Consider the following 13172-nt stretch of genomic DNA (forward strand, 5'->3'; position numbering starts at 1 on the left):
GCCATCCAGGACCTCTATTCCAGGCGGTGTCAGAGAGAGGCCCTAAAAACTGTTCTCTCTGCTACCACACGGCAAGCGGTACCGGAGCTCCATGTCTAGGCCCAAGAGGCTTCTAAACAGCTTCTACCTCCAAGCCATAAGACTCAGGAACATCTAGTCAAGTAGCTACCCAGACTATTTGCATTGCCACTCTCTGTTGTCATTTATACATAGTCACTTTAATTAACTCTACCTACATTAACTCTACTTACCCCTGTATATATTTTTTTCTACTGCATCATTGATTGTATGTTGTTTTACTCCATGTGTAACTCTGTGTTTTTGTATGTTGTCGAACTGCTTTGCTTTATCTTGGCCAGGTCGCAATTGTAAATGAGAACTTGTTCTCAACTTGCCTACCTGGTTAAATAAAGGTGAAATAAAATAAATTAAAAAAAATATATTGTTATTTTTTACTGCTGATCTTAAATTACTTGTTACTTTTATATCTTATTCTTAGCTGTATTTTTGTTAAACTGCGCTGTTGGTTTGGGGCTCGTAGGTAAGCATTTCACTTTAAGGTCTACACCTGTTTTATTCGGCGCATGTGACTAATACAATTTTATTTGATTTGATTTTTCAAGCCAAGCCTACTCCTCCACCCTCTCTTGTTTTCTCCCTACAAGAAAGAATTTCAATCGCATCTCTCGCCCTACACTTGTTTGTCCAATGCATGTAAACAACTAGAGCCTGCCCACTCCATAGCAAGCTGCTCTATCCGCACTGATTGGTGAAGTAATTAATGTCAAGCTAAATGTATTTCAGAGGTTTAAAAGGAACAGAAAGGAACTATATAAACCAGTACTTTTTAGGGGTTCCACCCAGTTCAGAACTTTATTTTGCTGGTTGGAAAAGTGGAACCCAACGAAACAAATAACGGTTACATTCAGAGCGAAACGATTGGAAAATGATTTAGGGTCCAACCCCTGCTGGCTACTGTTTTTACAGTCCAAACGAACTGCTCCATTAACCTATCTGTCCCCAACAAACAACTACACACGTCAATGACTTTGATAGAAATCACTGGGCTTGAAAGTGAAGTTGGAGGTTATCAGCATACCCATGCTGGTATTCAGTGTACAAAGCATTCCTAATTGACCTTAAGTGCTGTCTGCAGAGTGGGTGTGTGCACAAACCACAAGGAGGGTTATCGGGCAGACAGAGGTTATAATGCCGGTAAGAGAGAGGCAGGAGATTGTACATACAGTACCACTCAAAAGTTTGGACACACCTACTCATTCCAGGGTTTATATTTATTTTTACTATTTTCTACATTGTAGAATAATAATGAAGACATCAAAACTATGAAATAACACACATGGAATCATGTAATAACCAAATAAGTCTTAAACAAATCAAAATCCACTGCTCAAAAAAATAAAGGGAACACTTAAAGAACACAATGTAACTCCAAGTCAATCACACTTCTGTGAAATCAAACTGTCCACTTAGGAAGCAACACTGATTGACAATAAATTTCACATGCTGTTGTGCAAATGGAATAGACAACAGGTGTAAATTATAGGCAATTAGCAAGACACCCCCAATAAAGGAGTGGTTCTGCAGGTGGGGACCACAGACCACTTCTCAGTTCCTATGCTTCCTGGCTGATGTTTTGGTCACTTTTGAATGCTGGCAGTGCTTTCACTCTAGTGGTAGCATGAGACGGAGTCTACAACCCACACAAGTGGCTCAGGTAGTGCAGCTCATCCAGGATGGCACATCAATGCGAGCTGTGACAAGAAGGTTTGCTGTGTCTGTCAGCGTAGTGTCCAGAGCATGGAGGCGCTACCAGGAGACAGGCCAGTACATCAGGAGACGTGGAGGAGGCCGTAGGAGGGCAACAACCCAGCAGCAGGACCGCTACCTCCGCCTTTGTGCAAGGAGGAGCAGGAGAAGCACTGCCAGAGCCCTGCAAAATGACCTTCAGCAGGCCACAAATGTGCATGTGTCTGCTCAAACGGTCAGAAACAGACTCCATGAGGGTGGTATGAGGGCCCAACGTCCACAGGTGGGGGTTGTGCTTATAGCCCAACACCGTGCAGGACGTTTGGCATTTGCCAGAGAACACCAAGATTGGCAAATTCGCCACTGGCGCCCTGTGCTCTTTACAGATGAAAGGAGGTTCACACTGAGCACGTGACAGACGTGACAGAGTCTGGAGATGCCGTGGAGAACGTTCAGCTGCCTGCAATATCCTCCAGCATGACCGGTTTGGCGGTGGGTCAGTCATGGTGTGGGGTGGCATTTCTTTGGGGGGCTGCACAGCCCTCCATGTGCTCGCCAGAGGTAGCCTGACTGCCATTAGGTACCGAGATGAGATCCTCAGACCCCTCAGGCCCTGTGTTCCTCCTAATGCAAGCAATGCTAGACCTCATGTGGCTGGAGTGTGTCAGCAGTTCCTGCAAGAGGAAGGCATTGATGCTATGGAGTGACCCGCCCATTCCCCAGACCTGAATCCAATTGAGCACATCTGGGACATCATGTCTCGCTCCATCCACCAATGCCACGTTGCACCACAGACTGTCCAGGAGTTGGCGGATGCTTTAGTCCAGGTCTGGGAGGAGATCCCTCAGGAGACCATCCTCCACCTCATCAGGAGCATGCCCAGGCGTTGTAGGGAGGTCATTCAGGCACGTGGAGGCCACACACACTACTGAGCCTCATTTTGACTTGTTTTAATGACATTACATCAAAGTTGGATCAGCCTGTAGTGTGGTTTTCCACTTTACTTTTGAGTGTGACTCCAAATCCAGACCTCCATGGGTTGATAAATTGGATTTCCATTGATTATTTTTGTGTGATTTTGTTGTCAGCACATTCAACTATGTAAAGAAAAAAGTATTTAATAACATTTTTTCTTTGATTCAGATCTAGGATGTGTTGTTTAAGTGTTCCCTTTATTTTTTTGAGCAGTATATATTGTAGATTCTTCAAAGTAGCCACACTTTGCCTTGATGACAGCTTTGCACACTCTTGGCATTCGCTCAACCAGCTTCACCTGGAATGCTTTTCAGTCTTGAAGGAGTTCCCACATATGCTGAGCACTTGTTGGCTGTTTTTCCTTCACTCTGCGGTCCAACTTGTCCCAAGCCATCTCAATTGGGTTGAGGTCGGGTGATTGTGGAGGCCAGGTCATCTGATGAAGCACTCCATCCCTCTCCTTCTTGGTCAAATAGCCCTTGCACAGCCTGTAGGAGTGTTTTGGGTCATTGTCCTATTGAAAAACATATGATAGTCCCACTCAAAGTAAACCAGATGGGATGTCGTATCGTTGTAGAATGCTGTGGTAGCCATGCTGGTTAAGCGTGCCTTGAATTCTAAATAAGTCACAGTGTCACCAGCAAAGCACCCCAACACCATCACACCTCCTCATCCATGCTTCACAGTGGGAACCCCACATGCGGCGATCATTCGTTCACCTACTCTGTATCTCACAAAGACACTGCGGTTGGAACCAAAAATCTCAAATTTGGACTCATCAGACCAAAGGACAGATTTCCACCAGTCTAATGTACATTGCTCATATTTCTTGGTCCAAGCAAGATTCTTCTTCTTATTGGTCTCCTTTAGTAGTGGTTCCTTTGCAGCAATTCAAACTTGGAGGCATGATTCATGCCGTCTCCGCTGAACAGTTGATGTTGAGATGTGTCTTACTTGAACTCTGTGAAGCATTTATTTGGGCTGCAATCTGAGGTGTAGTTAACTCTAATGAACTCATCTTCTGCAGCAGAGGTAATTCTGGGTCTTCCTCTCCTGTCCTAATTAGAGCCAGTTTCATCATGATGCTTGATGGTTTTTGCGACTGCACTTGAAGAAACGTTCAAAGTTTTTCCATATTGACTGACCTTTCAAAGTTTTTCCAATTTTCTATATTGACTCACCTTCATGTCTTAAAGTAATGATGGACTTTGCTTATTTGTGCTGTTCTTGCCATAATATGGACTTGGTCTTTTACCAAATAGGGCTATCTTCTGTATACCCCCCTACCTTGTCACAACACAAATGATTGGCTGAAACACATTAAGAAAGAAAGAAAGAAATTCCACAGATTAATTAAATGGCAAAAGTAAGATTTCCACCTAAATAGACATACCCAGAAGTAACTGCTATTCATGTTTAATTACATGATTCTGACATGGCAGAACTTGATATATTTGGAAAGAAGATATCTGGGAGATAATGAGGAAATGATCAGAAGATAGATAGGAGTTACATTGTTTAGAGTACACAAGATCAAGCACACACAAAATATTTGTATTTATTTTTTATATTATTTTTTTATTTTGAAAGTCATTGACAAGCTATGAGGTAATTATTGATGCCCAGAGCTGGAAACACATCAGATGGTTTCCACAACATGTGAAATAAAAAAAATTAAAATGGGATTGATAGACCTAACAACTAGAAATGGGCAGATGTTTAGTAAGTGGTTTCAGGTGTGGTCACAGGATGTTTCCAAGTGTCCCTAAACCTCTACAAAGTGGCATAGGTAAATGAGAATGTGTTCTCAGTCAACTTACATTGTAAAATAAGGGTTAAATAAAAATAAATAAGTAAATATAAACACATATGTCTGTAAATTTGTTCAGTATAAAAACACAATTTCTACCATATCAACCTCACTCAATCATTATGTTGGTGTTATGGGGATATCCAGGGTACATTCAAGTGTCCTTTCAACCTCTCCAAAGTGCCTGAACGTTTAGCCTAGGCATATTCAATGTATTGGTCCCACATACAAATGAACTGTTTACAAAAACAATATAAAAGCAACAGATATGCTTTAAAAATATAGACAAATGTCTCATAAAACACCAACTTGGTTACACACGTGTCATTCAATAAACATTTAGCAAAAATAGAAATAAGCTGAACTATTTACAAATGACATTCATATTCGTTTTATATAACAGATGTAGAAAATTAGATTTCACTTTCACCGTAGCTTGTGCATGTCGTATTTGCCTTTGAAGCAGTCCTTCTCTGCCAGGAAACTAAAAATGAACTGGCATTTTGGACAGAAGATCTGGCATTTCACCCTTTTTTCCCCCTGTGTTTTGTGCAATACTTGCAGTTCTTCCTTTTATCTTTTGGCATGTGTGTTGGATAGTGACGCTCACCTTGAGTGGGGGGTCTTGTGATGGTTGTGAGGTTGCTTTGGGCCCCCAATTCAGCTGTTTCCAACACCAGCTGCTCTCTGAAGGCCAACTGGGAGAGAGGGGTTTGACCTTTTGCTTTGACCATCTGCTTGTGGAGAATGGAAGAATTTACTGTAGCAATGTCCACAAAGTGGAAAAAAAAGTCTTAGGCTACAATCAGGTCCTCCACAAGACCAGTAAGTGGTATATCAGAGCATCAAATAGGTCAACACCCCCCATGCTGGCATTGTAGTCCTTCAAAGAAACAAGAATGGCATTCTTCCTTTTTCACCCTCCTTGAGACATGGTCATTATTGAATGCCTTACGCTGTGTGGTGAGCATGGTTACTTGTTCTTCCATTTCACAAAAAATAAGCTTGTTAGTCCTGATCCGATGTATGGTCTCCCTCTCCGCTGTCTTTGTCATGTCGTTTATCTTGTTATTGGGGAAACCGATTCTGTTAGGACAAATGGTTCCACAATCCCTATTTTCTTTTTCAAGAGGTCTATGAAAAGTGGATGTAGAACCATCAGACGGGGTGATTGACATAGCAGTGGGGTGTGAAGACCTTGACCGGTGGGGGCACTTGCTGGAGAGGGGTGGCCCGCAAACGTCATCATCCAAATCCTCTGCATCTTCCACTCTGTAGTGAATAAAATAAAGGGATTCAGAATTACAGAAAGACACACGGAATTTCAGTTGACTCAATTTACAAAACAACATTACTGTAAAGTAAAAACACCAAGCCTAAATTTTATCTGTACACTCACATAGGTGTGAAGCACACACACGAAGCAAACAGTAACACTTTGGAGACAAAGGCAGAGGTGAGAACCACAAATACACAATGGCCATGAGAGTTTAGTGGCTCGTCGGCTGAGTCGATATCCTCGTGGTCCAAATCGCTCCCCTGATTTGAGTCTGACCAGTATTTTATTCATAGCTTCTATGTCAGTATACTTATTCACAGCTGCCTTCTTTTTAGCTTCCTGTTCGATATTCTTAGTTTTTCCCCCTCTTGAGCAGCCATCTTTTATGCTAAAGCGATAAATTAAAGCAATGAAATCTGTTTACAATGTAATGTAGAGTGCTCGGTGCGTCTCGTCTCTGAGCCAGGTAGCAATAATTCGCATTACGCCTAAAAGGTTCTACGCCTTGCTTTGTCCCACCAAGGTCAACTGCATATCAAATCAAATATGTATTTGTCACATGCGCCGAATACAACAAGTGTAGAAATTACAGTAAAATGCTTAATTACAAGCCCTTAAGCCCTTAACCAACAATACAGATTTAAGAAAATATATATTTTTAAAGTAACAAATAAAAGAGCAGCAGTAAAATAACAATAGCGAGGCTATATACAGGGAGTACCGGTATAGAGTCAATGTGCCGGGTCACTGGTTAGTCGAGGTAATTGAAGTAATATGTACATGTAGGTAGTTAACAAAGTGACTATGCATAGATAATAACAGAATGTAGCAGCAGCGTAGAAGGGGGGGGGGCAATGCAATTACTCTAGAAGCTGTTTAGAAGCCTCTTGGACCTAGACTTGGCACTCCGGTACCAATTGCCGTGTGGTAGCAGAGAGAATAGTCTATGAATAGGGTGGTTGGAGTCTTTAACCATTTTTAGGGCCTTCCTCTGACATCGACTGGTATAGAGGTCCTGAATGGTAGGAAGCTTGGCCCCAGTGATGTACTGGGCCGTACGCACTACCCTCTGTAGTGCCTTGTGGTCGGAGGCCGAGCAGTTGCCATACCAGGCAGTGATGAAACCCATCAGGATGCTCTCGATGGTGCAGCTGTAGAACCTTTTAAGGATCTGAGGACCCATGCCAAATCTTTCCAGTCTCCTGAGGGGGAATATGTTTTGTTGTGCCCTCTTAACGACTGTCTTGGTGTGCTTGGACCATGTTCGTTTGTTGGTGATGTGGATGCCAAGGAACTTGAAGCTCTCAACCTGCTCAACTACTGCCCCGTCGATGAGAATGGGGTAGTGCTCGGTCCTCCTTTTCCTGTAGTCCACAATAATCTCCTTTGTCTTGATCACGTTGAGGGAGAGGTTGTTGTCCTTGCACCACATGACCAGGTCTCTGACCTCCTCCCTATTGGCTGTCTAATAGTTGTCTATGATCAGGCCTACGACTGTTGTGTCATCAGCAATCTTAATGATGGTGTTGGAGTTGTGTCTGGCGGTGCAGTCATGAGTGAACAGGAGGGGACTGAGCACACACACCTGAGGGGCCCCCGTGTTGAGGATCAGCGTGGCGGATGTGTTGTTTCCTACTTTTACCACCAGGGGGCGGCCCGTCAGGAAGTCCAGGATCCAGTTGCAAAGGGAGGTGTTTAGTCCCAGGGTCCTTAGCTTAGTGATGAGCTTTGAGGGCACTATGGTGTTGAATGCTGAGCTGTATTAAATTAATAGCATTCTCACATACAGTTGAAGTCAGAAGTTTACATACACCTTTGCCAAATACATTTAAACTCAGTTTTTCACAATTCCTGACATTTAATCCTAGTAAATATTCCCTGTCTTAGGTCAGTTAGGATCACCACTTTATTTTAAGGATGTTAAATGTCAGAATAACAGAGAGCTTTTATTTTCCCAGTGGGTCAGAAGTTTACATACACTCAATTAGTATTTGGTAGCATTGCCTTTAAATTGTTTAACTTGGGTCAAACATTTCGGGTAGCCTTCCACAGTTTCCTACAATAAGTTGGGTGAATTTTGGCCCATTCCTCCTGATTGAGCTGGTGTAACTGAGTCGGGTTTGTAGGCCTCCTTGCTCGCACACGCTTTTTCAGTTCTGCCCACAAATTTCCTATAGGATTGAGGTCAGGGCTTTGTGATGGCCAATCCAATACCTTGCCATTGTTGTCCTTAGCCATTTTTCCACAACTTTGGAAGTATGCTTGGGGTCATTGTCCATTTGGAAGACCCATTTGCATCCAACCTTGAACTTCCTGGCCGATGTCTTGAGATATTGGTTCAATATATCAACGTCATTTTCCTGCCTCATGATGCCATCTATTTTGTGAAGTGCACCAGTCCCTCCTTCAGCAAAGCGCCCCGACAACATGATGCTGCCACCCCCGTGCTTCACGGTTGGGATGGTGTTTTTTGACTTGCAAGCCTCCCCCTTTTTCCTCCAAACATAACGATGGTCATTATGGCCAAACAGTTCTATTTTTGTTTCATCAGACCAGAGGACATTTCTCCAAAAAGTGCAATCTTTGTCCCCATGTGCAGTTACAAACCGTAGTCTAGCTTTTTTTATGGCGGTTTTGGGGGAGTGGATCTACAATTTATTTTCTGAGGTCTAGGCTTATTTCTTTTGATTTTCCCAAATTGTCAAGCAAAGAGGCACTGAGTTTGAATGTAGGCCTTGAAATACATCCAGTGGTACACCTGCAATTGACTCAAATTATGTCAATTAGCCTATCAGAAGCTTCTAAAGCCATGACATCATTTTCTGAAATTTTCCAAGCTGCTTAAAGGCACAGTCAACTTAGTGTATGTAAACTTCTGACCCACTGGAATTGTGATACAGTGAATTATAAGTGAAATAATCTGTCTGTAAACAGTTGTTGGAAAAATGACTTGTGTCATGCCCAAAGTAGATGTCCTAAACAACTTGCCAAAACTATAGTTTGTTAACAAGAAATTTGTGGAGTGGTTTAAAAACGAGTTTTAATGATTCCATTATAAGTGTATGTAAACTTCCGACTTCAACTGTAGGTGTTCCTTTTGTCCAGGTGGGAAAGGGCAGTGTGGAGTGCAATAGAGATTGCATCATCTGTGGATCTGTTGGTTCGGTATGCAAATTGGAATGGGTCTAGGTTTTCTGGGATAATGGTGTTGATGTGAGCCATGACCAGCCTTTCATAGCATTTAATGGCTACAGATGTGAGTGCTACGGTCGGTAGTCATTTAGGCAGGTTACCTTAGTGTTCTTGGGCACAGGGACTATGGTGGTCTGCTTGAACCATGTTGGTATTACAGACTCAGAAGGGGAAAGGATGAAAATGTCAGTGCTTGGAGTTCACATCCTAGTAATCCGTCTGGCCCAGTGACTTTGTGAATGTTGACCTGTTTAAAGGTCTTACATCGGCTGCGGAGAGTATAATCACACATTCATCCGGAAGAGCTGATGCTGTCATGCATGTTTCAGTGTTTACTTGCCTCGAAGCGTAGAAGTAATTTAGCTCGTCTGGTACGCTCGTTTCACTTGGCAGCTCTCGGCTGTGCTTCCCTTAGTAGTCTGTAATAGTTTGCAAGCCCTGCCAAGTCCTGTATTGACGCTTTGCCTTTTTGATGGTTCGTCGGAGGGTGTAGCAGGATATATTATAAGATTCCGGGTTAGAGTCCCGCTCCTTGAAAGCAGCAGCTCTACCATTTAGCTCAGTGCGCATGTTGCCTGTAATCCATGGCTTCTGGTTGGGGTATGTACGTACAGTCACTGTGGGGACGACGTCGTCGATGCAATTTTTGATAAAGCCAGTGACTGATGTGGTGTACTCCTCAATGCCATCGGAAGAATCCCGGAACATATTACAGTCTGTGCTAGCAAAACAGTCCTGTAGTTTAGCATCTGCTTCATCTGACCACTTTTTATAGACCGAGTCACTGGTGCTTCCTGCTTTAATTTTGCTTTAAAGCAGGAATCAGGAGGATAGTATTATGGTCAGATTTGCCAAATGGAGGGCGAGCTTTGTACGTGTCTCTGTGTGTGGAGTAAAGGTGGTCTCAAAAAATGTTTCCCTCTGGTTGCACATTTAACATGCTGATAGAAATTAGGTGAAACTGATTTAAGTTTCCCTGCATTAAAGTCCTCGGCCACTAGGAGCGCTGCCTCTGGATGAGCGTTTTCCTGTTTGCTTATGGCGGAATACAGCTCATTGAGTGAGGTTTTAGTGCCAGCCTCAGTCTGTGGTGGTATGTACACAGCTCCGAAAAATACAGATAAAAACTCTCTAGGTAGATAGTATGGTCTACAGCTTATCATGTGATTTAAAAAATATATATATGTATTTAACCTTTATTTAACTGGGCAAGTAAGTTAAGAACAAAATCATATTTACAATGACAGAGGATCAGGTTAACAGAATGACCTATTTTTTATCTTGTTAGCTCAGGGATTTGATCCAGCAACCTTTTGGTTACTGGCCAAATGCTCTAACCACTAGGCTACCTGCCATTGACACGCTTCCTCAGGTGAGAAAAACCTTGAGACTTCCATAGATATCGTGCTCCAGCTATTGTTTACAAATATGCATAGGCCCCCGCCCTGTGTCTTACCAGAGGCTGCTGTTCTGTCCGGCCGATAGAGTGTATAACCCGCCAGCTGTATGTTCTTAATGTCGTCGTTCAGTCACGACTCTGTGAAACATAAGATATTACAGTTTTTAATGTCCCGTTGGTAGGATATACGTGCTTTCAGTTCGTCCCGTTTATATTCCAGCGATTGAACGTTAGCTAGCAGAATGGAAGGAAAGGGCAAATTAGCTTTTCGTCACCTGATCCTCACAAGTCATCTTGATCTCTTTCCGCGACACCTGCGTTTCCTTTTGCAGTGAATCACGGGGATCTGGGCCTGGTAGGATCTCCGTAGTATATCCCTTGCATCTAACTCAGTTGAAGAATAACTCCTCGTCCAATCTGAGGTGAGTAATCCCAGTTCTGATGTCCAGAAGCTCTTTTCGGTCATAAGAGACTGTAGCAGCAACATTATGTACAAAACAAGTTAATGGTAAATAATGTATTGTGACATTTTGGAGTCACTTTTATTGTGAATAGAATATGTTTCTAAACACTTCTACATTAGTTTGGATACTACCATGATTACGGATAATGAATCGTGAATCATGATGAGTGAGAAAGTTACAGACGCACAAATATACCCCCAAGACATGCTAACCTTTCATCATTACAATAACAGGGGAGGTTACATTTTTTTGGGGGGTATGATATTTGTTTGTCTAACTTTCTCACTTGTCATTATTCACGATTCATTCAGGATTATCCGTAATCATAGTAGCATCCACATTCATGTAGAACTTTAACTTCATAGTCATTGTATCATTTCAAATCCAAAGTGGTGGAGTACATAACAACAAATATGTGTCACTGTCCCAATACTTTTGAAGCTCACTGTATGTCTACTACAGTATATATGAACAAATATAGAGCTAAAGACGCTGAAGCCACAATTTCTCATTCGTTTTTCAGTTAATTTAATGTTAGCTTTGTCGATCACTTGCTATAAATCTGGTACGGGGCTGAGTAAATGTAATCACTATCAAAATTATAGATGGACCTATGGATGCGAATACTGACGATCTATGGTAATTCCATGGTAACAACTCATAGATTGATGTTGAATGTTAGCATCATGTCCAAATGCAGGTTTAGAATGAGATAAGTCTTCAGGTACCTATAAGAAATATTGTAGATTTTTGAACAAACCAGGTAATACATGTTACATCACCCATGCTGAATAAACAGCACATGCCTCCTTAACGTGTCTGTTGTTCATCTAAAATCACTGAGTGCTTGCTTGTTATCAATGTATTCATTAATTGTTATGTGTTAAGTCTCCCCGATGAAATGTTTTGCATATTTGCATATTAATGACCTCTTGGGTTGAATTTAATAAATGGTTCATTCCCTGGGCCTTTTGAAAAAACAAAATGATGTGGGTAGAAATATGCACAAACAATACGTCCTGATATTGTTCTGTCTCAAGAGCCTGATATTTTGAAGCCCGGGAAATTTGTGTTTCATGTAAATCAGCACTTCCTTAAGTAATTACATTATTAATTTGAACATTTCTGAAGGAGGTAAACACTCACGCATGGGGTCTATGAACAATTCATCTCTCAATGTTAGCTTAGTCAATTAAAAACTCAATGCCCATGCCTCTGGGTCCTCTGCTGAAGTGGTTCCCAACACAGAGAACTAGGACCCCTGGGGGTACTTGGCCTATCCACAGGGGCTACTTGAGAAGACTCATGAGACCATAGGCCTACTGGTAAAATGCACGAGTGGGTACTTCAGGAGTACTCCGGACAGAGAGAAATTCAGTTGGAGGTACAGTAACCGAAAAAGGTTGGGAACCACTGCTCTATTGACTAACAAATTTCATGAACATATTTGTGTGGATGGTCATGATGTGTGTAGTTAACTGGGGACCCTCTATTTCATTTAAAACTACTGCCTATGAGGCAAATGTCAAATAAGTAGTTATCAAACAATTGATTTGCATGCCTAATGTCATCTTCCCCCGTTAAATCCACACTGAATTCCATTCAGTACAGTTGGAAGACGTGAGATGTAGAAGAGTTAAATTGTCTCCACAACAAAAATGTAACTATAATGGGGCTTCTAAACACTCACTGGTCTAACATATTTAGCAGCTTTGTAAGAGTAGGCTATCGCCTTTACAGTATGTTGATCTACTTCTACCACAACAGTAACTCCACCAGTGATATACATCTTTCCCCTCATACTACAATGATGGAAATTCCCATATGTAAAGAATGTTAAGGCAAACGTCAGATGACTGATCTGATTGTTGGGGGGTGCTGATGAAAGCCTAGCTTGGTGATGCGATATAGGGGTTGATTAGTGTTCAGGCAGCATGGAATCTCAAGGTTGTAAAACACTCTGTCATCCTAGTCCAATTAGAATACTGCATACCTGCTCAATACAAAACATTCCTCTTCAAAATGGCTTTCATGGAACTATTTTTAAATCTCTGACACCTGAAAACCTATCTGACCTTTGACCTTTTGCCCTTCCCTTAGGTCATATAGAATCCAACCATGGGTCTCCTTCCATCCTCACCATCTGGCCACATAGCCAAAACACCCTCTCTTAATTCTCATAACCACCCCAACCACAATCTTCTCAAGTTAGAGTGAACAGAGATGAGGGTCATGACATCACCTCTAATATTGGTGTCCACCGTAGTTTCAGCTCGGTTTAGATAG

Source organism: Salmo trutta, chromosome 4, assembly GCF_901001165.1.
Source record: "Salmo trutta chromosome 4, fSalTru1.1, whole genome shotgun sequence".
Taxonomy (NCBI): domain Eukaryota; kingdom Metazoa; phylum Chordata; class Actinopteri; order Salmoniformes; family Salmonidae; genus Salmo; species Salmo trutta.